The 27,079-nt window shown below is 38.9% G+C and overlaps 1 pseudogene; it reads left to right on the top strand.

Moving 5' to 3' along the window:
• Positions 1-3,305: 3,305 nt before the first annotated feature.
• The window catches only part of LOC118842582, a 63,753-nt pseudogene continuing 39,979 nt past the window's right edge, over positions 3,306-27,079 (top strand).

Here is a 27,079-nt window from a genome sequence, read left to right as displayed (position 1 = left end):
TCACTATACCACCTAGCTGCCCCCCTTTTTTAAATGCTTTCTTAATAAAGTAAGAGAAGAGATTGTACTCATAATCATTGCACTCTGTGGTTTTTTGATGTTTTTTTTTTCAGTCCAAAAACTGGTTTGTAACCTTTCATTGCATAATCATCACATGATACAGTTCTGTTCCTCACACCACTTAAAAGGTAAATAGAATGGCAATGTATTCACCAGTGTTATAGGGATACACATTTATCTCTCATACATTGCGAGCCTAGATTTCTCAGTGCAAGCACATTGTCAGTGTATTTCCAAAAACCAACTTACATGGTTTGTTTAGAGCATTGCAGTACTAACAGTATTGTCACTTGACCCAATGAAGAGTTGTAAATGCAAGGGGAGCAGCAGGCTCCCCTTGATATGGTAAGACACATGATATGGTAAGACCTGCATCTTCCTATACTTCCTGCACTAGCTAAACTATACAGTTCACCCGCCAGTGATGTAGTTTAGTAAAAAATGATTTTTAAGCAATACTGACACAAATTTTTAAAGTTTCACATAACGGTAGCACCCCGCTTTTTTGCAAAAAATTTTGGCATAATATCTGCAGTGACTACATTTTGAAATACAGTAGGCTTGGGGAAAGCAGAGGCTTGGAATAACTTCTATGGGGAGTAAGATATCAGTGAAGGAGGAATAAAATTGCCTTGCTGTAGTGAGAGTCCATTTGAGATAAGATAGAATGAATTTGTAATATACCTAGTCTTCATGGTCTTGTGACTTCTTCCACTTCTTCCGTCAAGCAACATGAGTAAGAGAAGAGGAGGCAGATAATGGGAGTAATAAAAAGACAAGGGACCCAAGAGTTAAGGACAATGTAGAATTAACTTCACTAATTGTATGATTGAGATCAGGGAGGGATGAATGTAAAGTTAGATCCTATTCAAGAAACAGCCTGAGAAAATTCTGAAGGTGGAAATAATGAAGGCAGAGAAGAGGTTTAGGTGAAAGAAAGCATAGGGATATATGGGATGATAGGAGGTTCTATTCAGATGGTGGAGTTCCATAGAATCTAATTAGGGAAATAGAAGTTTTAAATTAGGGAAGTGGAACACTTGTGGGTAATGGTGAGATACAGTGTGTGACCCCTCTATTCCTATGTGTGGTTGAGGTGGAGTGAAGAAGCAGGTCCTGCAATCCTGTAGGAGCAGAATTTAAGGAAACTGAGGAACTGGTGGTTAGAGAGTTTGAGAGAATATAAATGTAGATATTGAAATCCCCTAAGGTAAAGACGCAAGTTAAAGAGGAGAGAAGACAGTGAGACAGGTGCTGAATTCCTTGAAAAAAGAAGGAGAATGACCTGGTGGGCATATCATACTCAAATTAAAGGAGTCTTAGAGTAAGCTTTGCAACAATGGATTAGGGAAGAATTCATTACTAAACAATAGATAGAGAAAATGTGAGAAAAAAAAATTGGACATTTTTGATTACACAAAATAAAAAAAAGTTTCTGCACAAATCAATACAGTTAAAATTAGAAGGGAAACAACTCAGAAAAAAAATCTATACAGCTAGTTTCTCTGATAGAGATCTCATTTTCAAAATGTATAAGAAACTGATCCAAATATATAAGAACAAGAGCCATTCTCCAATAGATGAATGATCAAAGGATATGAAATAGCAATTCTCAAAGGAACAAACTCAAACCAGCTATGTGAAAAAAAATGTTCTAAACCATTAACAATGAGAAAAATACAGATTAAAATAATTCTGAGGTTCTCATGCCCATCAAATTAAGAAAGATGACAAAAATGAAAAGTTACAATTGTTGGAGAGACTAAAGGCAGAAAAACTAATATACTATAGATAAAGCTATGCATTGCTCCAGCCATCATAGAAAGCAATTTTGAATTATATTCAAAAAATGACTAAAATGTGTATATTCTTTGACCCAACAATAATGGTATTAGACCTATATATGAATGAGACCATAGAAAGAGAGAAAAGACATATGTATGTGTATATACATACATATAATATGTTTTTAAAAGTATTGCAGTTCCTTTTGTAGCAGCAAAGAACTAGAAACCAAGGAGATGCTCATCAGTTGGGGAATGGCTGAACAAATTATGCTCTATGAATGCATAATGGAATATTATTATTCTGTAAGAAATAAGGAAAGGAATAGTTTCAGAGAAACCTGGGAAGACTTGTATGAATTGATGCAGAGTAAAAGTGAGCAGAACCAGAATAATTTATAGAATAGCAATGTTGTAAATAAAAATTTTTAAAGATTTGAAAATTTTGATTAATGAAATAGAGAGCTCTGACTCCAGAGGATTGATAATAAAGCATGCTCCTTATTTCCTGACAGAGAAGTAATGGACTCAAAGTACAGAATGAGATATACATTTTTTTTCTTTTTGTCATAGCATTGTTTAGATTTGTTTTTGCATGATTATGTATATTTGTTTAAAAAAGAGTTTGGATTTTTCTTTTTTTTAATGAGAGGATAACTGGGTGGGAAAAGAAGTTTAGAAACTGTATTATCAAAAAAGAAAAAAAGCTAAGAAAGAGGCTTATTTCAACTTTTTTAACATACTTCTATGCAAACAGTAGGAAGGTTAGAAGGAAAGGAATGAGCAGGATAGATTTTGAAAGTAACATAACAAATTTCCCAAACCTCCCATGGCTCCCTTGCCCCCCACCTCTCAGCTGAGAACTTTACCTCATGTTTTACTGGAAAAATTGAGGCCATTCACTGAGAGCTCTATCTTCTCTTCTCCTCCTCATCTCATATTATCCACATGCCTTTTTCCACTATCTCCTCTACCACTATCTCTCAAGAAGAGGAACTCCTTTTTGCCAAGGTAAACCCCTCTACACATACAAGCATTCCCATTTCATCACATCTTCTCCAGCAGATTGCCCCTTCTATCATTCCCACTCTCTCACTTATCTTCAATTTCTCCCTGTCTATTGGCTGCTTCCTTGCTCCCTAAAAACATGTCTATGTTTCTCTCATCCTCAAAAAAAACCTTCACTTGGTCCATTCATCCCTGCTAGCTTTTGTCCTATATCTCTTCTCCCTTGTGTGACTAAATTCTTGAGAAAGCAATCTATAATCATTGCCTCCACTTCCTTTCCTCTCACTTTTGTCTTAATTTTCTTCAGTCTGGCTTCCAATCCTTATCATTTAACTAAATTTGCGAGTAGGCACTGACCCAGGTGTGTAGAGCAATCCCTAGCTTAGGCAGCTGGAGCTCCAGTCACAGCCGCAGCCATAGCTACAGCCACCCCACCATCTCCTCACTGCCAACATGTTTCTTTCTATAAAACTGATCTTGGACAAGGTGGACCTAAGGGGGAAAAGGGTCATCATGAGGGTAGATTTTAATGTTCCCATGAAGAACAAAGAGATAACTAACAACCAGAGAATCAAGGCTGCTCTTCCTAGCATCAGTTACTGCTTGGATAATAGAGACAAGTCCGTTGATCTGATGAGCCACTTAGGCTGACCTGATGGTATCCCCATGCCCAACAAATACTCCTTGGAACCCGTGGCTGCATAGCTCAAATCCTTGCTGGACAGAGATGTTCTGTTCCTGAAGAATTGTGTGGGTCCAGAAGTGGAGAGAGCCTGTTCTAATTCACCTAACCATTCCATCATTTTGCTGAAGAATCTTTGCTGCCATATTGAAGAAGTTGCTTCTGGGAACATGATCAAAGCTGAGCTGAGCAAAATATAAGTCTTCCAAGCATCCCTCTCCAAGCTGGGGGACACCTATGTCAATGATGCTTTTGGTACTGCTCACCATGTCCACAGTTCCATCACGAGAGTGAATCTGCCCCAGAAGGCATGTGGTTTCCTCATGAAAAAGGAGCTGACTTATTTTGCCAAGGCCCTAGAGAGCCCAAAGCTGCCCTTGCTGGCCATTTTGGGCAGAGCTAAAGTTGCCAACAAAATCCAATCAATTAACAACATGTTGATCAAGTCAATGAGACGGTCAAGGCGCTATACAATATGAAGATTGGAACTCCTCTTTTTCATGAAGAGGGACCAAGGTTGTCAAAGACCTCATGGCCAAGGCTGGGAAGGATGGAATCAAGATCACTCTACCTGTTGACTTCATCATAGCAGACAAGGTTGAGAAGAATGCCGATACTGGCCAACCCACACTGGCCTCTGGCATCCCTGCTAGATGGATGGGTTTGGACCATGGCCCCAAGAACAGCAAGAAGTACTCAAAAGCCTACTTAATTGTAGGTGTCCCCCGAGGCTCTGTCCTAGGCTCTCTTCTTTTTTTCCTCCATACTTTTTCATTTGGTGATCTCATCAGCTTCCAGAGATTCAACTATGATCTTTCCAATGATTCTCAAATCTATTTTTCCAGCCCTAACCTTCTGCTGACCTCTAGTGTCACACCTCCAGCTTCCTATTGGACATGTGAAAATACATGTCCCATTGACATCTTAAACTCCAATATGTCCAAACTATTATCACACACACACGCACACACACACACACACCAAGTCTCCCTCTTCCTATCTTCCCTATTATTATTGTGCCTACCACCATCCTCCCAGTCACCCAAGGCTCACAGTTTGTTGCCAAATACTGCTGATTCTACCTCACAACATCTCTTGTATAGGCTCCTTTGTCTCCTCTAATGTTGTCACCACCCTGACACAAGCCCTAATCATTTTACACCTGGATTATTACAATAGCCTACTGCTTGGTCTCCTCTCTACTTAAACTCTTTCCTGGTTCCAGTCCATCCTCCACTCAGCTGTCAAAATGATCTTCCTAAAGCACAAATCTGATCCAGTCACCCGCCCTGTCCCATTCAATTAATACAGAATAGCCAAAACTGAAGCAAGAATCCTTAGGGGGTCTTAATGAAGACTAGTAGATAGGAGTGTGAAAGAAAGAGTCCAAGATAAAGGGGTTTTGTTCACTAAGGAACAGGAACTTCTGAGGACACAGTGGAAAGGAAGGGCCATTAGGGTTAGAGTTGAATGTTTGGGGGAGAGGGCTGAGAGAGGATGATGGAAAGGGAGTAGAATAGAAGTCAATACATGTACAAGCTTTTGAATCTCTACAGAGTTTTCCAGGCTTCTAATTGAGCATTTTCCTGGGCCTGGGCAAATTGGATTCAGATCCTCTTTCCGCAAGCCCCACCTTACCACTAAGCTTTCAGAACCTCTTGTGATCTTTTCTATGAACTGAGAGGCAATTACATTTTGAACCTGACAATAGAAACCGCAATTCTATTGTATCTTGTACTGATACCTAAGTATATGTTTGATATTTTGTTTCTAGTCTTGTCTGCTCTGCAGACAACCATGTCAGAAATAGGTTGTATGACCCTGAAGGCAAGTCACTTGCACCTAAAACCAAGTAAAATAAGTAAGTTTGTTGACACACTGAATCTCATAACTTTTTACAGCTTAAAAAAACCCACCACTTAGTATGTAATATAACATCCTTTGGCTGAAAACATTCGTTTTTACAGAATTTGGCACTGAATACATGAGATTTTGACAAATTCTTTAATTTTTCATCATGAAATCATACTTTTATCGTATTGTATATTCAATGTAATTTTGATGAACAGTCCATTTTCCCAAGTCTAGCCTTGAACATAACATACAGTTTTCAATGAGGTATAAATCAGGTTAATGCTCAGACTACAGAAGCATGTTGATCTCCATCTCTTGCATCAGTTTCTTAAAATTTCTTGATGTGTGGCCAAATGCAAAACCATGCTGCAGTATTCCATCTCCACTAAGGAAATTTTGCAATTCTGGGACAACTTTGCTTCTCAGTAGGTCAATGTGTTCCCTCAATGGACACAAGATCTCTAAGACCACTAGAAGTACAAATCCCCTAAACATTTTTTAAGATGGGCACTTTATAGTCTGATGAAAATACACACAGAGCTTACAGGTTCATCTGGACTAACTCTAACAATGGTTTTAGAATAACTTCAAATGAAAAAGTGAGCTTCATCAGTAAAAATTATCCTTTTCCAGTCTTTTGTGCTCCAGTCTTTACATTGTCTTGCTCCTGATGAGCATTTTATTCTTTATATAAATGGTTAGCTGCTATTTATTAGTCTTCTCACTTCTTACTTCAATAAGTATATAATAGGCCACAGAGTAATCAATAACAATATGTAAATATATATGTGCGTATGTATATATGCGTGTGTGTGTATGTGTATATATATATATATATATATGGAGAGAGACAGAGACAGAGAGAGAGAGAGCATGCCATGTGGCACATATATTGAATCTGGTAGTGGTTACAACCTGATACTGTCGTATGTCCATGCAAGTTCATAACACGGATGAGTTATGTCATAGAATGGCTTGTTGTATTTGAATGATAAGTGTGTTAACAACATTAAACAATTTTTGTGTAAAAGTTAATATTTCCGTAATGTCTGTTTTATTCATTTGTTTTGGTATGTGAAAAGTAATGTTAGTTTTAGAAGTGCAACTTTTAAAAAAATAGAAGTAAATTGAAAATGGTTACAGAGAATGACCGATTTGAAATTTTCAAAACGTTATTTTTGTCTTATATTTGTATTTTATCTACAACATAAATTATTTGCTTGGATTGTTTTATGAAGGGGGTAAATATGACTTTTTTTTGTAAAAAGGGTATGAGAAGAAGAACATATAAGCATGGAGGAAGGGATAGAGGTCATGGGCATGGGATAGCACCCATATCTGAAATGAACAAAGAGGGCTTGTATATAAACATGTGGGAGGAGACAGACAGACAGACAGAGACAGAGAGAAAGAGAAACAGAGAGACTGAGAGTGACAGAGAGACAGACAGAGAGAGAGAAAGAGACAGAGAGAGAGAGAGAGAGAGAGAGAGAGAGAGAGAGAGAGAGAGAGAGAATGAGTTTGGTGTAAACCTACAACAAACACTGCAAGGAAACAAATTAGAATAGAAAAAGGGAAAGCCATAAGAAGGAGGATACTATTAAGGAGGGAAGAGTCACAAGCAAAACAAACTGCCTGATCCTGAAGGGGAAATTAAAAGGCAGGGGGAAAACTACAATGTAAGGGAGTGCCGTAAATTGCCTCATAGCAATTGGGGAATGGCTGAACTAATTTGGTCCATGAATGTGATAGACTATTATTGCTCAGTAAAAAGAGTTCCTATCTGCAGTCCTTTTGTGTGTTGTGCCCTCAGTAGCTGCTTTCTTTGCCTACCCCTCATCCTGGCTTCAATACAAATATTGCAAAAAAATAAATAAAGTCTGTATATGATGCCTAGAAGAAGGTCATCTGGAGATTGTGTTATTTAAATTCTCCACTGATTGTTCTGGCGATCTGGGCATTATATTGATTCAGCAATACCACTATTAGGTCTGTATCCCAAAGAGATCATAAAACAGGGGAAAGGATCTATGTGTACAAAAAATATTTATAGCAACTCTTTTTGTGGTGGCAAAGAATTGGAAACTGAGGGGATAAATGGGAATGGCTGAACAAGTTGGGATACATGAACGTAATGGAATACTATTGTGCTATAAGAAATGATGAGCAGGAAGACTGCAGAAAAACCTGGAAATGCTTATATGAATTGTTGCTGAATGAAGTGAGCAGAACCAGGGGAACATTGTACACAGTAACAGCCACATTGTGCAATGATCAGCTAGGATACACTTAGCTCTTCTCAGTGATACAATGATCTAAGACAACTCTGATGGAAAATGCTACCTACATTCAGAGAAAGAACTATGGAGTCTGAATGAAGATTGAAGCATACTATTTTCACTTTTTTGTGTGTGTTTTTTTTTCCTTTCTCATGGTTTTTCCCTTTTGTTCTGATTCTTCTTTCACAACATGACTAATGTGGAAATATGTTTAATATGATTGTAGATGTATAACCTATACCAGATTGCTTGCTGTCTTGAGGTGGAAGGAAGAGAGAGGGAGAAAAATTTGGAACTCAAATTCTTATGAAAAATGAATGTTGAAAACTATCTTTACATGTAATTAGAAAAAATAAAATACTATTAAGTGGAGGGGGAGAAAAGGGAGGAAAAAAATAAAGGACCTATACCAGGAAGGAAAAAAAAAGGAAGGTTGACTACATCTCCCTCTCAAAGTTCTAGGGGTTTCTGTCCTTCAGTGCCATTAGTTTGAGCCCCTACCAAGTGTGTTCCTTCCTGTTTTAGCTACCAATTCCATTTAACCAGTTAACTTTTTTTTAAACTAAATTTTATTGTTTTTCAAACGAATATCAGCCTTCTCAATCTCCCACTTCCCTTTCCCCACCCCAGTTGAGAAAACAAGAAAAACAAAACCACTGTTACAAACATATGTTTTCAAGTAAAACAAAATTTCTCATTGGCCATGTCTTTTTTTTCTCTTTATTTATTTATTTAATATTTTTTAGTTTTCAACATTGATTTCGACAAGATTATGAGTTACAAATTTTCTCCTCATTTTTACCCTCCCCCTACCCCAAGATGGTATATATTCTGATTGCTCCTTTCCCCAGGCTGCCCTCCATTCTGTCACCCCACTCCCTCCCCCTTATCCCCTTTCCCCTTACTTTCTTACAGGACAAGATAGATTTCTGTGCCCCATTGCTTGTATATCTTATTTCCAAGTTGCATGTAAAAAACTTTTTTTGAGTATTTGTTTTTAGAACTTTGAGTTCCAAATTTTCTCCCTTCTTCTCTCCCCAACCACCCTCCTTGAGAAGGCAAGCAATTCAACATAGGCCACACTTGTATCATTATGCAAAACACTTCCATAACAGTCATGTTGCTAAAGACTAACTATATTTCCCTCTATCTGTATTGGTAATTAAGGAGGGCTTTTAGCACTTATTCAATCAAGTGCCCTTGAAGAGTTTGACCTTTGTTTCCTTTATTAAACTAGGAGTCCTTGATGTCCTCCTTGCCTCAAGGGAAAGCCTAGTTTACATGGGTTTGAGTGACATGTTTGTGACATCAGAGGCTTTTAGACCACGTGGGTTTAAGTCACATTTTTGTGATGCTTTTAGGTCACCTGGGTGAATCACATGTGTGACTTGCCTTTGACCCTCAACAAGGTATATAAACCCAGAGGTTGATGTTCTTTCTTGAGGCTCTCACTCCTGGAGGAGTGTTGGCGTGAGACTATGGGCAGCCACTGTAAGAGCCTCCTGGCTTGTCAATCCAGTTGTTGATGGTTTCTCAGTAACTATGAATTGTATTTGGTCTGTTTATAATGTATGTTTGTAATTTATTTGTATGTGCTCTGAAGTTCAGGGTGCTAGCATTTTCACCTGAACTAAGTGAATGATAGTTGTATTTTGGATTGAAATAAGATTGTTAACCCCCTAACATTACTTTCTTTAGTAAAGCAGATCAAAAGAACCTGTGCTGGCAGCATTCTTGTTGTTGGGCTTGTGTTGGTCTTTCACCCCCACAACAGTTGCTAGCTGAATTGTTGTTACACCATCCTATCCTGTCCCTCTTTATTCAATTTTATCCCCTTGACCCTGGCCCTTTTCGAAAGTGTTTGCTTTTGATTACCTCCTCCCCTGCTCTGCCCTCCCTTCTATCATGCCCTCTCTCTTATCCCTTTCCCCCTACTTTCCTGTAGGGTAAGATACCCATTTGACTGTGTATGACATTCCCTCCTTAAGTCAAGTCTGATGAGAGCAAGATTCATTCATTCCTTTACACCTGCACCCTCTTTCCTTCAAATAGAAGTGCTTTTTCTTGCCACTTTTACGTGAGATAATTTACCCCATTCTATCTCTCCCTTTCTGCTTCTCCCACTATATTTCTCTCTCACCCCTTAATTGTATTTATTTATTTATTTTTAGATATCATCCCTTCATATTCAACTTACCCTCTGCCCTTTGCCTGTGTGTATGTGTGTGTGTGTGTGTGTGTGTGTGTGTGTGTGTGTGTGTGTATGTATTCCCTTCAAGTACCCTAATACTTAGAAAGGTTTCATGAGTTACAAATATCATCTTTCCATGTAGGAATGTAACCAAAACAGTTCAACTTTAGTAAGTCCCTTATTAATTCAGTTTCTTGTTTACCTTTTCATGCTTCTCTTGATTCTTGTATTTGAAGTCAAATTTTCTCTTCAGCTCTGGTCTTTTTCAAGAATGCTTGAAAGTCCTCTATTTTATTGAAAATCCATATTTTGTCCTGGAGTATAATACTCAGTTCTGCTGGGTAGGTGATTCTTGGTTTTAATCCTAGCTTCTTTGACCTCAGGAATATTGTATTCCAAGCCCTTCAATCCCTTAATGTAGAAGCTGCTAGATCTTGTTTTGTCCTAATTGTGTTTCCACAATACTCGAATTGTTTCTTTCTGGCTGCTTGCAATATTTTCTCCTTGACCTGGGAGCTCTGGAATTTGGTGACGATATTCCTAGAAATTTTCTTGTTGGGATCTTTTTCAACAGGCAATTGGTGGATTCTTTCAATTTCTATTTTGCCTTCTGGTTCTAGGATATCAGGGCAGTTTTCCTTGATAATTTTTTGAAAGATGATGTCTAGGTTCTTTTTTTGATCATGGCTTTCAGGTAGTCCGGTAATTTTTAAGTTATCTCGCCTGGATCTATTCTCCAGGTCAGTGGTTTTTCCAATGAGATATTTCACATTGTCTTCCATTTTTTCATTCTTTTAGTTCTGTTTTATAATTTCTTGATTTCTCATAGAATCACTAGCTTCCACTCGCTCCATTCTAATTTTTAAGGTAGTATTTTCTTCAGTGGTCTTTTGGACCTCCTTTTCCATTTGGCTAATTCTGCCTTTCAAGGCATTCTTCTCCTCATTGGCTTTTTGGAGCTTTTTTGCCATTTGGCTTAGTCTATTTTTTAAGGTGTTGTTTTCTTCAGTATTTTGGGGGGTCTCCTTTAGCAAGTCATTGTTTTTCATGGTTTTCTCGCATCACTCTCATTTCTCTTCCCAATTTTTCCTTTACTTCTCTTACTTGCCTTTCCAAATCCTTTTTGAGTTCTTCCATGACCTGAGACCAGTTCATGTTTTTCTTGGACACTTTTGATGTAGACTCTTTGACTTTATTGACTTCTTCTGGCTGTATGTTTTGATCTTCTTTGTCACCAAAAAAAGATTCAATAGTCTGAGTCTTTTGCAGCTTGCTCATGTTTCCGGCCAACTACTTGACCCTTAAGGTTTTTGTCAGGCTATGACTGCCTTCAGAATGAATGGTGCTTTGTCCCAAGCTTCAGGGGCATTGTATTGCTGTTTTCAGAGCTACTTCTATACCACAAGCTCTGCCACACCAGCACTCCTCCTTCCCCAAGAACCTCCAACCAGGACCAAGACCCAGATCCAAGCAGGGCAAAGCAAGAAAGAGAACCCTCTGCCTCAGCTCCAGCAAAGTGCTCCCTGCACTCCCACGCTGATCCGCTGCTTGATTCCTCCCATCAAGTGGGCCTGGGGCCAGAAGCAACCACAGCTGGATCTCTGGAAGCAGCCACAGGAGCTTCCTACTGCTGCAGCCACCATGCTGCACCAACTCTGCTGCCACTAGGGCTGGGGCCAGACCCAGCACTTCTCTCACCCCGATCCAGTAGTTTTCCCACTGATCTGCTAAGTTGTCTTTGGTGTTTGTGGGTTCAGAAGTTAGGTAACTGCTACAGCTCAGTGATTCCTGGCCATCTTCTCCACCCTGGTTTGGCCTGGTGCGGTCCATGCTGGGCCGTGCTCCACTCCCAACATGGTGTGATAGACCCTTCCTAGTGACCATCCAGGCCATCCTGGGCTGGAGACCTGCTTCCCTGTGCTATTTTGTGGGTTCTGTAGCTCTAGAATTTGTTCAGAGCTATTTTTTACAGTTGTTTAGAGGGATTTGGGGGAGGGCTTAAGTGAGTCTCTGTTTACTGGTGCCATCTTGGCTCTGCCCCACCCCCCATTGGCCATGTCTTAAAAAAAAAAACATGTCTCATCACCTCTCTGTCAAGAGGTGGGGGCAGCTAGATAATACAGTGGATAGAGCACTGTGCCTGGAGTCAGGAAGACCTGGTTTCAGATCCAGCCTCAGTCACTTACTCGCTGTGTGACCCTAAGCAAGTGACTTGACCCTGTTTACCTCCATTTCCTCATCTATGGAATGGGATGGAGAAGGAAATGGTGGGCTGCTCTAGTGTCTCTGCTGAGAGAACAACAGATGGGATCATGAGGAGTCTGACATGACTACAACAACTGAACCACAACAACCATGGGATACCTCGGAGGGAATTAAGAAAAAAAAGGTGGGCAGCATGTTTCATCACGAGTCCTCAGGAATTACGGTTATTCATTCAGCGTTCCCAAGCTTTCCTTTTTTATATGTTTTGATTGAATCAGCAAAAATGTGCCTTTTCACCCTCCCACCCCAAGGCCCCACCCCAATTGAGAAAGCAAGAAAAACAAAGCCTGTTACAAACACACAAGGTCAATCAAAACACATTTCCGCATGGACCATATCCTAAAGAATATTTGTCTCATTCTGCATTCCAAATGCTGCACCTGTTTATCAGGAGGTGAATAGCATGTTTCATAAGTCCTGTAAGAACCTGGTTGGTCATTAGGCTGATAAGAATTTAGCATAATAGTTACTTCATCACATTTATATACCATAACTTGTTCATCTATTCACTGATTTATAGACAACACCTCAAATTTCTATTTTTGCCACCTCAAAATTGTCTATAGAGCTTTTTGCCCATCCTTGGAATTTGTTTTGCTTAAGATTAATACCTCTCTTAATCTATCCCTCTAATACCCTTTCCCTCCTTTTACTTTCCCCTACTATTTCTCTGTTAAGTGAAATGTATTTCTCTATCCAACTATATATAAACACATATTCCTTCTTTTGACCAGTTCATATGGATGAGGTTCAAATGTCACCTGCCCCTCCCACCCCTTCATCCTTTTTTTGGCGTGGATGTCTACCTGTGTACCCTGATTATGTGAGATAATTTTCCCTTATCTTCCTTTCCCTCCCCCTCCCCCCCCAACAAAGGTTTTCTTCCCCCACCAGCCCCCTTCCATTCTTTTCTTAAGATCATCAAGTTATAACATAACCACTCCCAGGCTTTCCTCTAACTGGACTCCCTCTAATGAATCCTGATGATGATAGGGTTAAGAGAGGATACATGTATCAAATGATTACATTTGAATGTAAGCAGTTTATTCATGTTTAGTCCTTTAGCATTGTTCATTCATGTCTCACCTTCTTATATTTCTCTTCACTTTTGTGTTTGAACTTAAGTTTCCCCACAGCTCTGGTGTTTTCATTAGGAATGCTTGAAAGTCCTCTAGTTCTTTAGAAATCCACTTTTTCTCTTGTGGCATTATATTCAATTTTTCTGGATAAGTTATTCATAAAGGCTCACATCCTTTGCCTACTAGAATATCATATTCCAAGTTCTCCTTTCCTTTATAGTAGAAGCTGCTAAATCATGTGTGATCCTGACTGTGGCTCCTCAGTACTTGAATTCTATGTTTCTGGCTCCTTGCAGCACTTTTTCTTTGTTCTGGAAGCTCTGGATTTTGGCTACAATGTTCCTGGAAGTTTTCCTTTTGGGTTTTCTTCCAAGACATGTCTGATTCTTTTTGTTTCCACTCTGCCCTTTAGTTCTAAGAGAGCTTGAGAAATTTTCTTTTAAGTTTTCTCAAAATGTATTATCTTGGCTCTTTTTTTTTTTTTTTTTTGGCCATGGCCTTCAGATAGGCCAATGATTCTCAATTTTTTCCCCCTGGCTCTGTTTTTCAGGTCAGATGTCTGTGCTATGAGATGCCTTCTAATTTTTTCAGCCTTTTGATTTTGTTTTAATATTCTTATTGCCTCATGGAGTCATTGGCCTCTCCTTTCCCAAGCATGGGAAAGGTTTTGTACCTTGTGAGTCAAGTCCATTTCCTTCTTCCATGGCTCTCATTTCTTTTCCATTCCACCCCCACCAAGCATTTTCATTCCATTAATAAAAGCAATTTAAAACTCTTTTTATTAATTCTTGCTTCAGCTCTTTCAGGAATTCTGGTTGAGTTTGTGCCCAAGCTGTTTTTTCCCTAAGGAATTGCTTATAGATGTTTTGGAGTCATTCCTTTCTTCAGTATTTGTGTCTTGAGAATCCCTGCCCTTGTTATGTCAGTGTTCTTTGTTATTGTTATTGTTTGCCTGTTCTTTCAGCTTATTTCCTGACTTCAGACTTCATGTTAGATCCAGACTGTGGAGCACATCTAGAGGTAAGGTCTGAGCTGGTACCAATGCTGCTCTTTTGGGTTATTGAGTGTTATGTTATTCTAGAATCTCGGGGATAGGCTGGAACACTGCAGCAAGTGTTCAGTGCTCCCATAATGGTCTAGTCCAGGTAAAGTCTGATTGTCACCCTCTGGGTCTAGGCTTTGCAAGTCCCAGGGTTTGAGAATGAGCAAGAGTAAACTGCTGCTGGCCTCTAACTGGAAAGCTCTTGGCTCAGAGAGGCAGAACTGTAGGCTTTTCTTGGCCTGTAAGCTAGGTTAAATGCTAGAAGTGAGACTCTGCTTTATGTGTGAGGTCTGAGCCATACCACTGCTTCTATTGATTTCTGAGCCTCCTCCTTTCTTGCTACTTGACTCAAGGCTTCTCTGCCCAGGAATACCATTGCCCATTGCCGTGTACATGTGCCCCTTTCCACTCTGCCTTGGAAAAACCCAGGACTGAGTAGTGGGCTACAAAGCTGCCCCTGAAACCTGTCCCTGTCGCAGTGCCTTAATATGGGTCTGGGGGTACCCCAGCAGCAGTCTGAGATGTCCTCTTGGGCTGGATGTTTGTACTGTGTTCTCCTTGCCCCATCCTGCCCCCGGTATCAGCAGACCTCTGTCTGCCTATGCCAAGCTGGGCTGTACAAAGAATTCACTGTGGCTTTTTTTGGATGTCCCTATGAGGATTCAGTCTGGCGCATTTTTCAGACCTGTTCAGAGGAGTTTGTGTAGGAGAGCACTGCTTCCATTAACTCCACCGTCTTGACTTGCTTCTTCAAATACTTTAAAGCCATCAATTAGCTTCTACAAAAAGGATGTTTGCTTTTTTGATAAGGAAAAAACAAAGGTACAAACATTTACCCCAAACACCATGCATTATACCACCTTTGGGGAGAGTGGGCTCACTCTTAACACAGTTCTTACATAGCATTGGGCCTGCCAAGTTTAAGTCCAAATGCAACATGCTACCAAATGAGTCTTGTCTCAGGTGCTGCTTGGCTGAACTTAAAGATCAGTCCTCTCTCCTTAAGGTATTGATGATGGGCTGGCTGCAAAACTCAGCATGGACTTGACTCTCAGATTCCAGATTTCTGAATTAACAGTCTCCTCGATGGATTGTTCTACTGAGCTCATAAAGCACCAACTTCCTTCATCTAATTGGAAAGGAAAAATGCATAGGCATGCAAAGAACCAAGGACCATATACAGGGAGCCACATCTTGTACTTGGATGGGCATAGGGCATGAGGCATCTCTCCTTACATTGTCTCTTTTTTTTATTTTGAGGTAATCAGTGTTAAGTGACTTGCCCAGGGTCACACAGCTAGTAGGTATCTGAGGCTGGATTTGAACTCAGGTCCTCCTGACTCCAGGGCAGGTACTCTATTTACTATGCCACTTAGCTGCCCCTCTTACATTGTCTCTTACTAGACACTGTCTAGCAGGAATAAGTCAGCCAAAGAAAATAAGTCAAAATAAAAGAATAGTCCAACCAAGAGTGAAGTCAAGGCTAACTAATGCTTTTTTTGAAGGCACCTCCAGTTCTAGTTCCACAAATGCAACCCATCAAACAGGCTGCTATATGACACATGGTTAGCCAACTAAAATCAGTTATAGGATATCTGCTCGTGCTCCAATGTCTCTCCAAATCACTATATGTCGTCATGACTCTCCTGGAAGAAGGTTCCGCAGTCTTCCATATGGGGAATTGTATCAGTAGTACTCTGTACATGCTCATAAGAATTGGGCTTATTGTCCAGTCTACTGTTAAAGATGATTATCTTATCACACCTTTTTCTAGGTAAAATATATTCAGTTTTTTTTAATTAAGCTTGCTATGAAATGAATTCTAGAATATCACTATCCCAGCCATATTCTACAGCTAAATTTGATTCAACAAAAATTTCTTAGGTCCTCATCATGTGCAAGATATTGTGTATAAGGATATAAAACAGCATATCCTTTACTTTATATCCTAAGAATATAAAAATATATCCTTTCAAGAAGCTTACATTCTAGTGGGCATGGGATGAGTTTTTGCTCTTACTCTTGAGTTGTTTCAGTTGTGTCCAACTCTCTGTGATCCCATTTGGGCTTTTCTTGGCAAAGGAGTAGTTTGCCATTTCTTTCTCCAGCTCATTTTACAGATGAGTAACAGAGGCAAATAGGGTTAAGTTACTTGCCCAGGTCACACGGCTAGTAAGTGCCTGAAGCTAGATTTGAACTCAGGTCCTCCTGACTCTAGGACCAGGATTTTATCCACTGTGCCACCTACCCACCCTGGGTATTCACAAATACCTAATATACCAATTAGAATATAGTTAGGTATATAGGAAAGGTCAATGAATGCCATAAGAGATTTGAGAAGGAAGCTTCTTCTTCTAATTGGGGGAAATAGGTTGCATTGAGGAGGTTGCCCTTGAGATAGGTCTTAAAGGAAGAATAAGATTTCTATAGGTGTAAGAGTGACTGTATTCCCAAGATACAAGATAGCACATGGAATGCCTGAAGATGGGAGAAAGCAAGACACATTGGGAAACAAAGAGTTCAGGATGGCTGGGGAGTGTAGTGTATGAAGGAAAGTAATGTTACATGACTAGAAAAGACAGGTTAAATCAGACTATGGAGGAACTTGAATGATAAGCTGTTTAGATCAGAGATTCTTCTAAAGAAAACTTAAAGATCACCTAGCCTATCCACATCATTTAAAAAATAATGAAACTGAGGCACAGATATGTTAAGTGGTTTGCCCAAGAACATTCAGGGAGTATGTGACAGGAACAAGATTTGAACTCAGATCCTTTGATGCCAAATCCAATTCTTTTTTCTGCCATATTAACATTCTTATTAGATTGGAATGGCCTTTTGCCAATGGAGAGCCACCGAAGGCTTGTGAGAAATCAGTCTAAGTATTTATTAAGTACCCACTATGTGCTAGTACGGTGCTAGGTGCTGAGGATAGAAGTACAAAGGATAAAACAATCCGTACTTGCAATGATCTTACATTCTAATGGGAGAGAGAACAAGTACATTATATATACACACTCACACACACTCACACACACATACACACACATTAGTTAAATACAAGAAAAGCTTCGTGCAGAAGATGATATTTGAGCTGCACATTAAAGAAAGAAAAGTCTTGTCCTTAAAGAAAGTGGCCTTATCTGTAAAATGAGCTGGATAGGGTAATAGCAAACCACTCTAGTATCTTTGCCGAGAGAACCCCAAATGGGGTCATGAAGAGTCAGACACAACTGAAACAATTGAACAATGACAGCAACAATTAAAGAAAGAGACTCTATGAGGGAGAAGTAAGTAGGAAGTACATCCTACAAAGGAGGGGGTGGACAATGCAAAGTCACAGAGATAGATGACTGAGTATTGTGTGTGGGGACCAAAGAGAAACAATATAGCTAGATCACAAAGAGTGGGAAGGGAAGTGATATTTGTGTGTTAGTAAGATTACTTTGGTAGTAGTGTGAAGAATGAATTAGAGAAAGGCAGGAAGAGTAGTTGACAGATTATTATAATAGTCCAGTTAAGAAATAATGAAGACCTGAACTAGGTGGTAGCAATGAGGGTGACAAGGAATTGCCAGATGTGAAAAGTATTGCTAACCAAGAATAATAGAAGTTGAAAATTCATGTTGTAAACATGGAAGTAGGGTTAGGAAGAGGGAAGAGACAAAGATGATTCTGTGGCTTTGAATTTGGATGACTAGGAGAATTGTGGTACTATTGACAGAAATCGGGAAGTTGAGAGAAAGGACAAGATTTGGAGGGAAGTTGATAAGTTCTGTTTTAGACATGCGATTGAGATGGCAACGGAGCATTCAAATAGAAATATCCTTTAGGCAGATGGAAATGTGGGACAAAAGCTCAAATGAGAGGTTGAGATCAGAGCTGTATATTTGAAAGCCATCTGTCTGTAAATTATCGTTGAAGCCATGGATATGGATGATATGTCCATGTAAGAAAAAATAGAGAAAAAAGAAATGAGGTCCAAGGACAAAGTCTTTAGTTAATCTGTATTTAGGAGATAAGAAAAAGTAAAGGAGAATAAGAAATAGCATTTAGAGAAGTGTGAAGAGAGGCAAGAAATTTTGGTATCCTGAAAGCCAAGGAAAGAGAAAATATGAAGAGAGAGGATAGTCAACAGTGTCAAATTCTAGAGAAAGGTCATGAAATAAGAGACAATTATAAGGTGAATGGTGACATTGGCTTGATGTAAGGAAGTTTTCTTACTAGAGCTATCCCAAAGTATAATGGGCTTCTTTGAGAGCTGGTACATTTCCCCTCCCTAGAGGTCTTCCAGTGAAGACTGAATGACTATTTGCAAGACACATAGTAGAAGTGGTTCTTGTTCAAGGAAAAAGTGTCAAATAATTCCAGGGGACAAAGGCATCAGGCAAGTTTAAGGCCAGGAAGTATGGATTGGTTCTGGATTACAGGATAAACAAAACGGCAGATTCGAGCCTTCTCCAGACTCCACTAATTGTTTAAAACTCCCCAAAACAGAAATTGTACACCTTCTTTAGAGCAACTATTCCTGAGTGGGGTGGTGGGGAAATAGATAAAACCATTCATATGGTAAAATCCTTATGAAGTAACACTGGAGAATGCTAATTCTTAAAGCAATTACTCAGGATCCCTCTCCTCCACCTCCACATGCCTTATGGAGAGTCACAAACTGGGATTCCCTTGTACTGCAACTATTTTTTGGTACACCTCAACCTCTGCCCACTCCCTCACTGGCACCAGTGCAGACATTGATTTTGCCCAGCTACATGATGATTGGGAGTAGGAGGGATTCTATTTTCTTCCCAGAATATATCCTAGTTTAGAAAAACTAAAGTCTGGAGAGACTCTATCCAAAAGACCCCCTGAAACTCCCCCCACATACTCTAACAAGTGACAGACACTGATTCAGCCTAGCCATGGAAGAGAGCCAAGGGAGGAACTGGGGCAACATACTGGTGTATGTGGCTGTGTCAGGGCTGAAGAAGAAAGGATTAAAACCCAACCAACATCATTTTTATCCCCCCACTACCTTCCCCATAGGCTACTGATGGCAGGGATCTAAGCCACTGAATATTAAATACCCCAGTTTGGGAGAATGCTGAGGCTGATGAGGGAACCCCCTTGAATCTGGAATATAGTCTCTGGGAGCCCCCTTGAACCCTCCTTGAACCTTCCTTCCCCTAAGGCCATAAGCCTTACATTATCATTAGGCCCAAATCTCTACCTAGCCTTGCCCTTTATTGTCCAGCTACTTCCCACCCTTGATAACTGTCAATATCCATGCCTTCAGCTACTTCCCACCCTTAATCCCATTCTCTTGGTACCTGGAGTCTGACCTCATCTGGGTCCCATCAAACTCCTCCTTAGACTCCTCCTCAAGACCCTCCCTAAACCCCTCCTCTACTCACCCCAGACCACCCCTCAATCCCTCCCACAATCTTTGTGTATATAATCTCCATCTTGCCTCCATGAAGGCGCTCAGATTCAATCTAGCTCAGTAGATTGAATCTGGCAAGCTTGTTGAAACAAACAGCTGTCACAAAGGGTGGGATTTCTTAAGACAACCCATTATGGTGAATCCCTAATAAACTTTGTCTTTTCCCTTGGCTGAGAAGGCTTGAGTCTAATTCTTTCAGCAGGACCTGGCGTGTCAGTATTTTGGGGTCATGAGCACCCCTAGAAACCTATGGTTCTCTACCATCATCATTTTACTTAGACCTCTTCAAGACAACCTTGCAATTTAACCCCAGTGGCCTACACACCAGCAAAGCGGAAGAAATCAGAAAGTGAGTGATGACAGAATATAAAGAAAAAGGGTGAAACACTAAAAATTTCAAGAGAAAGAACATTCAGTAAAAACCCAGGCACAAACAGATAAATCATTCAAGAGGTTCCTAAAATTTGGGGGAAAGATAAGAAATAACTCCTTAAAAAGATTACAAAGCTCTCTTAATAAATATTACCAGACAAAGGAAAATGAATGAAAGCTTGATAAAATGCAAAATCCTATGAAATCCCAAAACAGTGTGGAACAACAAAAATTCCATAAGAAACTAGGACTGACTATAGGTCAGAATTTATGATCTCAATGAAGAAATTTTAAAAACTCAATAAGCTGATGTAATAGTAATTAAGGTGGGACTCTTTGCTGTTCTTCTCTTAAGTATCTTTAATGATTCAGGCATTTGTTTGAATGGGGCAGATAAAGTGGGATCTTTTTGTCTTGGAGTATTTCTCAGTACTGAGACAACTGGGAGTCACTGATTTGTACATGATGTGATACTAGGGATGGGGAACTTTCCCCGCACCCAGCCTGGGTGAGGTCAGAGCCCTCAGGGCTCTGAACAGGATATGATTGAGGACAGCTTGGTGTTTGGCTTTTGGGGCACACTCATGGAAGGAGTGTTGAGACTCTGGGTGAGCCATAACTGCCTCCTGACTTTGTAACCCAGACCCATTGGTTCTTCTCTGGTAACAATGTATTGTGATTTGAATCAGACAAGGTCTGTCTGTTGATGTTTGTAATTTCTGTTTATATTTGCCTTGAAGTTCATGAGGCTGATACTTTCCCTCTGAACTGTGAATGGCATTTGTATGTTTGATTAAACTGAGATTGTTAATCCCTTAAATTTACTTTCCTTAGTAAAGCAGATCAAAGAACATGTATTGGCAGCTTTGTGTATACTGGTTTTTGGTGGGTCTTACACCCTTACAGCAGCTGCTAGCAGATTGTTGCTACAGCAGATTAGAAAAATTGTATGGTGGAGAATTTCTCTAAAGAAATGAAAAAGAGAGTAAAAGATTTGCAATACAAAAATACTGAAGTGGAGAGAGGGAATTAGGCAGAAGAGAAGCAAAAAACAACATTAAAAGAACAAATACTCCCTATGGAAGCCAAAGCCATTGACCTCAAAGACAATATACACTGACGCAATATAAGGATCATAAGTCTCTCTGACAAACATGACAGATAAAAAAAAACCTGAACATCATGCAGAAGATAATATGAAAAAATCTATCTTCTGCTTCTGAATATAGAAAACAAAGACTCAACAGAATGCACAAATTGCCTCTAGAAAAACTCCCAAACACATAGTAGTTTAATTTAACAATTTCAATAACAAACAACAAATTCTGCAAGAATCTAGGAGGCAGACCTTCAAATATAAAAGAGAGAATTTTGAATGACACAAGATTGTTCTACACCCACCAGAAGCCATAGAAGGGAGTGAAATAAATAACATATTCGAAAAATAAAGCTTTTTCCTGGCTCCTAAGATGACCAAGAAGAGGAGGAACAAAGGGCGCAGCAAGAAAGACTGCAGCCACGTGCAGCCCATCTGCTGCACCTGCTGCACCAACTGCATCCACTGCAATGCCTTAGGGCATGAAGTTTGTCATCTGCAACATCATGGAAGTGGCGGCCATCAGGGATATCTCCAAGGCCAGGGTCTTTGTCTTTGACTCCTATGTGCTTCCCACACTGTATGTAAAACTACATTACTGTGTGAACTGCACAATCCACAGCAAAGTAGTGAGGAATCGCTCCAGTCAGGCTCGAAAGGATGGGGCACCCCCTCCCCGATTCAGACCTGCAGGTGCTGCCCCCAGACCCCCTCCAACATTCCTGAACCCGTAAGAGGAAAATAAAATGATCATTAAGACAACAGAACCCTTCTCAGACCTTCCATCTAATTAAGATTCTATGACCCCGATGTTGATGGGATTCAGAAGAGACATGCATCATCTCACTATATTAGAATGTAAACAGATTAATAAGTTTCTATACAGCACTGGTTTTTAAATAAAAAATACTTGGAAGTCCTATTTCAAAAAAAGAAAAAGATTTTAAGATGAAACCCAAAATGTCGTATTCTGCAGATTTAAGTCTTAGCTCTGGTGAAAATTAGAAGATGAACATTCAACAAAAGACAGCCAGCTACAAAACCTTTCAGAATATGATTGTAGCAAAGAGTTTAATGAAAACTAATCAGAGAGAAAAAATGACAAAAGAGGAAAAAAAATTTTTAAATCTTTAAAAATCCTAAGGGTAAGTTCATGATCAAACAAAAGTTAGAGAGGATTAAGGGAGGTAAAATGGATAATTTTAAATACATTAAATTTAAAAGGGTTTGCACAAATAAAACCAATGCAGTCAAAATTAGAAACAAAGCAGGAAACTGAAAAATATATGGCAAGTTTCTCTGATAAAAGTCTCATTTTTCAAATATATAAAGAACTGAAACAAATTTGCAAAATTAAATGATCAAAGGATATGAAGAGGCAGTTTTCAGAAGAAAAACTAAAGTTGTCAATAGTCATATTAAATCACTAATAATTAAAGAATGCAAATTAAAACAACTCTCAGGTAATACTTCATACCTATCAGACTGACTAAAATGACTCCAAAATGTTTATAGCAACACTTTTTATGATAGCTAAGAATTGGAAACAAAGTAGATACCCATCAATTGAGGAATGGCTAGATAAATTGTGGTGCATGAATGGAATGGAATATTACTGTACTATAAGAAATGATGTATGTGATACATACAGAGAAGCATGGAAAGAGCTATATGAGCTGATACAGAGTGAAATAAGCAGAACCGGGAAAACAATATATACAGTAACTACAATCATGTAAATGGAAAGAACAATTACACACCAAAAAATCAAAAATAAATATGACAAAGTTATAAAGCTCAAGCAGGACTTGAATGAAGAGAAATGAGAGGATACCCCTATCCCACCCCTTTCTGGAGGTGAGAGGTCCACAGGTGTTAAATATTGCACATGCTTTTAGACTTTTTCAACATATTGATCAGTCATGATGATTTTTTTCCTCTCAAAAAATACTATTTGCTTTATGGAATGACTCTCTAGGAGGAAGAGAGGGAGGAACACTTAGGATAACTATGATGTTGTAAGAAACAGAAGATGTCAATAAAAATTTATTTTACAAAAGCAAAAGAGAAACATTCAAGTAGTTACAACCTTGAGTCATGGGTAAAAATCAAATGGACCTTGAAGAAGCAGCAAATGAACCTGTGAAAATTAATCATACAGATTTTTCAATGATATGTATTTTCTGGTGTTTTCAAGAGTAACACCTCCATTTCAATTATTCTAATATGAAGTAAAATTTTCCAGAATTATGCTCCAAACTAAAAATCTGCTTGCATCTATAGGCCCTAATTGAAATGCTTTATAATTGCATCTGTAGGTCCTAATTGAAATGCTTTATAATTGGCTCTTGCCACTTAAACGAGGTGAGTGTGGAGCTGTTTTGCAGCTGATGCAATGAAAATAAAAATTTAGAAAAAACTAGCAAAGGCCATTGAGAAAATTCAATGGAATATTCTTATATGTAACTTGGTTATCACATACCTAGCTCCCACACTATACCATCTCCTGGCCAAAGGACTAGCACAGAGGTGTTAAACATGCGACTTGCAGGTTATATGCCACACTCAGACCGTAGCAGAACCAGATTAAAATTTAATTGTGAAATGTTTAACAAATGGATAAAAATACAACAAAACATAGATGACATTACATTTTAATAGTAAATCAATAGGATGCTGACAGGAATACTTATGTACAGATTAGTGGCTCCTGTGTTACTTTGAGTTTGATACCACTGGATTATAGGATTGGGAGAACCAGTTAATGATGAAGGTTTAATTAGGCATCTCTATGGCAAAGTACATTGCTGGCATTTCTTTGTGTAGCTTTCCCACCTGATGGCAGGGTCCATGGAGTACTTCAAAAGCCTTTCTTTCATAGAAAATTCTTCCATACTTTCATGCTATTTTGCATATTTCTTACATGCTACCATATACACTGTACTATCATACTACCGCTGCCCTGGAATCAAGTGACTGTTATATAAGTTAGGGAACTTCAAAAACATAATGATGGGTCATTTTTTTGTAATTGGTTGGGTTGTAGTAAATGCTGCTCAGTGAATGATGCAAGGCTGCATAATTGGGCCAGCTCTACTTCCTTTATTTCTATCATCTTGTATATGGCTGTAGCTAGGAGCCTATAAACCAAAGACAATGTATTTTCATTCCTCTAAGGACCTCTTTCAGTTTAATCAGCAAAATTCTGGCACCACAGTTTAGGAAGGCTATTTATTTATTTATTTACAGGGGAATTGGGGTTAAGTGACTTGCCGAAGGTCACACAGCTAGTAAGTGTGTCAAGTGTCTGAGGCCAGATTTGAACTGAGGTCCTCCTGACTCCAGGGCTGGTGCTCTACTCACTGTGCCACCTAGCTGCCCCTTAGCAAAGCTATTTATAAACTGAAGCACACATAAAGAAGGGCCATCAGGAGAGAGAGAGAAAGGATAATGATGAAACTCAAAAGGATAGTAATGGGGCGGGTAGGGGTTAGTTGAAGGAAATGGCAATGTTTAGTCTATAGAAGAGAAACTTGGGTTGGGGGAAACATAATAGCTAGCATTTATATACTTCTTTAGGCAGCTAGGTGGCACAGTGAATAGAGTACAAGGCCTGGAGCCAGGAAGACTCATTTTCATGAGTTCAAATATGGCCTTAGACACTTAGCAGCTGTGGGACCCTGGGCAAGTTATTTAACTCCTGCCTAAAACTGGAGAAGGAAATGGCAAACCACTCCAGTATCTTTGCCAAGAAAACCCTATGGGCAGCTGGTCCATAAGGTAAACAAAGAGTCGACCATGACTGAAAGACTGAACAACAACAACCTGATATACATTTGTTACCTTAAGTCCCTGTAGGGAAACTGAGGATTCTATTACCTATATTTGTGGACATGAAACAAAACTGTATTTGGATATTTCAAACAGTAAATTCTGGGTGGAGGCAATAGTGAGTTAGACAAGGTTCCAACGTATCACTAGAAAACTCACATCAGCCAAGACCAATAGTGTACTTTTTAAAAAATTTAGTAAGAGATGACTAGTTGTAGAAAGTTACTCAAGATCTCTAAGGGTCCATTAGATACAGGATTTCTATCCTATCATTCTTTTCAGTTCCAAGACCTATAGAGTTTTACTCCATCAGCTTTGATAACAAAATGATTCAGATAAATCAGAGATTTAGATAGGTAAGGGATAGTCAAACAAAATTGCATATTCAAAAATATTTTTATTTATCAAAAGACCATTTGAGGATGTCATGAGAGCTGCTTGCTTGACTTTGTTTTAAATCCAAACGTAGGAGTCTTCCTTTAGCAGTACGGTGGATCAGTTACAGATTTTGCTAACAGCATAATTCCAAAGTGCCAAACAATTTCAAAGACAGTCTGAACTTAATGAAGAAGAGTTCCAACATTGAGTAGTGTTTGGTTTAAATGGATACCAGAACAAATCTAAATTTATTCTTGGTGCTTTAAACTGAAAAAAAAATAGTGATGGCAGTGGGAAGTGGAAAGGAGATAAATAATTCAAATTTATTCTACTACAGTTCTTTGGAAATCACATGGATCCAAGCGGTTTGAAAAGCTCATGTTTTCTCTATGACTACATATCAGAAGTATTTCTGATATAAAGCAGAAGCCCTTGTAGAGTTCATAATGACAGCCTCTTAAGAGCTTTTGGGTTGAAGTCCATCTGGCTACATGGCTGCAAGTTGAATTCTATCAAACCTACCTTGGTAAAACTATCTGGATAAGATAGGCTCAAATTCTTGTTTGTATTTGGTACCCTTCAATACCAAAGGTACTGACCAAAAAGTAGTAGGTTTCATATGATTTACGTCACCAGTGAATATTCTCTGAACCAACTATTCCAGGTGCTGGGAACAGGAACACCAGCTCTGCAAGCAGCATTCCTTTAACATATTGCCAATTTTTAAACATTGAAGAGCTGATGTTTGAGTTTGTGAATTACCTCGTTTCCTTCTTTCTTTTCATATTTAACTGCTCCCTCTTCTTCTCACCTTTTACTAGACAATTTTTGGTTATTTCATTGCTTTTAGCTACATCACAGTTCAGCAAGAATAAAGAGTAAATAGTCATGCTTAAAAAATCTATAAGAATTCCCTTTACTAAAACTATTTATGAATTGGGAGGTAAAAACTAGAGGGCAGGTTGGATCACAAAAAGGTTAAGTAGGATCACATATTAGTTCTTAAAGAATGAATTTTAATCCATTGTCCTGACTCCAGAACTGTTATACCTAGAATCATAGATTTAAAACTGGAAGAGGACTTAGAGAGCATCAAGACCAGCCCCTTCATTTTACAGATAAGGAAGGGGAATATCATCATGAAATTCATACAATGCAATATAACACAACACAACACAGCATGATAAACATTTATTAAGTGCTTACTATGTATAAGACATTGTGCTAAATACCTGGGATATAAAAAGAGGCAAAAGACAGTCTCTGCTTTCAAGGAGTTTATAATTAGTAGTGAAAGAAAGTGATAATGGGCATATTCAAACACACCCAAAACTTTAGGGGGGAAATATATGTGTATGTATATATGAATTTCAGGAAAAGATAGGTATGATAGCATGGCCTTAGATGCTAAATGTGAATATTACTCAAATGAAAGGGGATTAAATTCTTCACGTTGTTTTTTGTAAAGCCAGAAGAGCCTTGGAAATACATCCAATTCAATTCAACTTAGCAAGTGAATTGCCAAATAATTATGGATTATTAATTGATTTATTGTGACCTAGAAAAAAGGGAAAAATCTCCTAGTAGGGGACATAAGGTTCAGCTATTCATCCTTGCTGAATTCACCCATGCATTCATTTCACCCAGTTTGTTCAGGATAGGGACAGTTGTGAATAGGTTATAGTCTCAGTCCTCCCTGTGGTGCTCCCAGTTTATGCCTAA

The sequence above is a fragment of the Trichosurus vulpecula genome, chromosome 3 (assembly GCF_011100635.1).
Source record: "Trichosurus vulpecula isolate mTriVul1 chromosome 3, mTriVul1.pri, whole genome shotgun sequence".
NCBI lineage: Eukaryota > Metazoa > Chordata > Mammalia > Diprotodontia > Phalangeridae > Trichosurus > Trichosurus vulpecula.
The sequence above is the reverse complement of the archived record's forward strand: the minus strand, read 5'-3'. Positions and strand labels throughout refer to the sequence as shown.